Here is a 3,660-nt window from a genome sequence, read left to right as displayed (position 1 = left end):
GGAGAATATTGAAAGTGCCATGGCCTGCCAAAAGAACCAATAGATCCACTTTGGAAGAAGTGCAGCCAGAGTTCTCCTTGGAGATAGCCAAACTTCGTCTCTCATACTTTGGACATATTGCCAGGAGGGACCAGTCACTGGAGAAGGATATCATGTTTGGTAAGGTGGAGGGTCAGAGAAAAAGAGGAACACCCCCAACGAGATGGATTGGCCAAATGGCAGCATCGATGACCTCAAGCATGGCAATAATAGTAAGGTTGGCCCATGATCAGGTAGTGTTTTGTTCTGCTGTACGTAAGGTCACTATGAGTCGGAACTGACTTGATGGCACCTAACAACAACAACATATCAGTGGAAAGAGACTATAGAACAGTTCCATATCATCAGCGAAAATGAAGTCAGGGGAAGACTATGGAACAGACCATCAACTGCTCATATGCAAGTTTAGGCAGAAGCAGAAGAAAATTAAAACTAGTCCATTAGAGTTAAAATATGATCTTGAACATAATCCACCTGAGTTTACAGATTATCTCAAAAACAGATTTGATACATTAGACAGCAATAACTGAAGAGCAGAAGAATTTTGGGATGGCATCAAGAAGAAAGGAAAAGTTCATTAAGAAGACAAGAGAGAAGGAAAAGACCAAAATGGATATCAGAAGAGACTCTGAAACTTGCTCTCTAATGTAAAGATGCTAAAGCAAATGGAAGAAATAAAGAGGTAAAAGAGTTTAATGGAAAATTTCAAAGGCCAGCTCAAAAAGACAAAGTCTAATGTTATAATGAAATGTGCAAAGACCTAGCATTTGAAACCCAAAAGGGAAGGACAAGCTCAGCATTTCTCAAGCTAAAATAACTGTAGAAAAAATTCAGACTTCAACTTGCAATATTGAAGTATCCTATGGACAAAATAACATCAAGATAATAGCATATCTTAATAACGGGAAAAGATAGACGTTTCAAAGACTTCATTTTGCTTGGATCAACCATCAACACTCATGGAAGTAGCAGTCAAGAAATTAAGAGGCTCCATCAAACTACTTCATCTTTCTCCTACGGATCAACTGGTGGATTTGAAACATCGACCTTCTGGTTAGCAGTGGGCACTTTAATAACTGTGCCACCACCACTCCTGAACATAATACATTTGACATAAAAATATGAGTAAACGGTAATTTAACTTCCTTTTTATTTTAGATATAGATCAGAAATGCTGTTGTTGTTAAGTGTCATTGAGTGGGTTCCAATTCATACCAATTCTGTATAGGGTTTCTGAGGGGCAACTGATGGATTTGAACTACCAAGCTTGCTGTTGCCGTCCACTGCTTCTCCTTAGAGCACCTCACCAGGATTAGCTGGTGGGTTTGAACCATCAACCTTGTTGTTAGCGGTCCATTGCTTTTCCTACAGCATCACACCGGGATCAGCTGGTGGGTTTGAACCACCGACCCTCTGACTGAGAGTCAAACACTTTAATCACTGTGCCACCAGCACTTCTGACAAAAATATGAGTAAATTGTAACTTAATTGTAATGAAACAAGGTGTATGATTTGTTGAATGTAAAACTGATGATCTGCCCTGTAAACTTTCACTCAATTCACAAAAACTTTAAAAAAAAAAAAAAAAGAAAAGAAAAAGAAATCAAGAGGCACATTGCATTAGTCAAATCTGCTGCACAGATCTATTTAAAGTGTTCAAGAGAAAAGATGTTAGTTTGAGAACCAAGGTACACCTGACCTAAGCCATGGTATTTTCAATAACCTCATAGGCATGTGAAAGTTGGACAGTGAATAAGGAAGACCTTAGAAGAATTGATGCATGTGAGGTATGGTGTTGGAAGATAATATTAATAGTACCATAGACTGCCAAAAGAACAAACCAATCTGTGTTGAAAGAAATATAGCCAGAATGCTCCGTGGAAGGCAGGATGGCCAGACTTTGTCTCTCATACTTCAAACATATTGCAGGAAGACCTTCCAAAAGATGGATTGCCAGAGTGACAGCAGTAATCAGCTCAAGCATAGGAATGTTGTAAAGTTGGCGCAGGACTGGACAGTGTTTCCTTCTGTTGCACATAGGGTCGCTAGGAGTAGGTACCTGTTTAATGGCACCTAAGAACAACAACATGGGCAAAATATTAAATGGTGCCAAAAGAAGATGGAAGGACTACAGAGTCACTGTGCCACAAAGTAATGGTTGATGCTCCACCATTTCAAGAGGTACCATATGATCAAGAGCCAAGGTGCACTGAAGACATTGGCAAAAAACAAGGCTTTAGGAATTGATGGAATACAATTTGATTTCTTTCAACAAACTGATGCAGCATTGGAAGCACTCACTCATCTGTGCCAAAAAATTTGGAAGACAGCTACCTGGCCAACTGATTGGAAGAGATCCATTTTTGCACCTATTTCACAGAGAGGTGACCCAATGGAATGTGGAAATTATCAGTTCTCAGAAAACTGTTAGTCCTTTGAAGACTCCCCATCTTGTGAATAACATTTGTTGAAACTATCAAGTCACACGGAGTCCCTTGCTGGTACAAAGGATTATCACTCTCAGCTGCTAACCAAAAAATTGATGGTTCAAATTCACCCAGAGGCACCTCAGAAAAAGGCCTGCTGATATACTTCCAAAAAATCAGAGCACAGTTCTACTTTGACATACATAACATCACTATGAGTTGGAGTCAATTTAAGAGAAACCAATGGTGGTGGATGGACCTTCCTGATTTATAAGTCCTGGTATTTTTTTCCCTGTTATTTAAAAAATGTATTTTAATGAAGACATCATGGGAAGATTAATATATAGAAAGGGAAGAAATTAATGGTAATACCTCAATATAGTTATATATATTTTATATATATATATAAATGATAAAAACTAACATTTGAATCTTACAATGTTTACATGTATTTTCCTATTTAAAGAAAGTCTTGGTATTTACTGTTTCTGTTTTTGCAGAATTTATTCATGTTTCTACAGCTGTGAATTCAGCTATGCTGTTGTTAGGAGCCATCGAATTGGTTCCAACTCATATCCACGCTGTATAGGGCTTTGTTGTTAAGTGCCATCGATTCAGTTCTGACTCACAGTAACCCTGTACAGGGTTTCCACGGAGCAGCTGGTGGGTTTGAACTGCTGGCCTTGTGGTTTGCTGTCCAGTGCTGATCCTACAGTGCCACACCAGAAGTCTATGGAGAGTATAGCTTAAATCAAATTTATTCAGGAAAAAAACACACTATAAATTAATACTTTATATGATGCTCATTATTGTTGTTAATTGTTGTCAAGTTGTTTCTGACTCATAATGATCCTGTATAGGGTTTCAAAGGTTGTCAATCTTTGTGGGAGCAGAAAGCATCATCTTTTTCCTGATGCAGCAGCTATTGGCCTCAACCACTGACCTGTGGTTCACAGTCCAGTTCTGCTCCTTCAGGACCACTATGGTACACATACAGATACTCAACAATAAAACAATCAGCAACAAACTTTTTTTTTTTTTTTTTTTTAAAGCTTCTGGCTTCCTTTTTCACTGTTTCATACGAATAAAGTTCTTTGTAATTGAAGTCTTATATTTTGCTATTGTTGTTGATAAAAAATGTATGATAGGAAATTCTGACAACATTGTTATTGTTTTTTTAAGTTTTTATTGTGAG

The sequence above is a fragment of the Chrysochloris asiatica genome, unplaced genomic scaffold (assembly GCF_000296735.1).
Source record: "Chrysochloris asiatica unplaced genomic scaffold, ChrAsi1.0 scaffold00111, whole genome shotgun sequence".
NCBI classification, from domain to species: domain Eukaryota; kingdom Metazoa; phylum Chordata; class Mammalia; order Afrosoricida; family Chrysochloridae; genus Chrysochloris; species Chrysochloris asiatica.
This window is presented reverse-complemented; position numbering follows the sequence as displayed.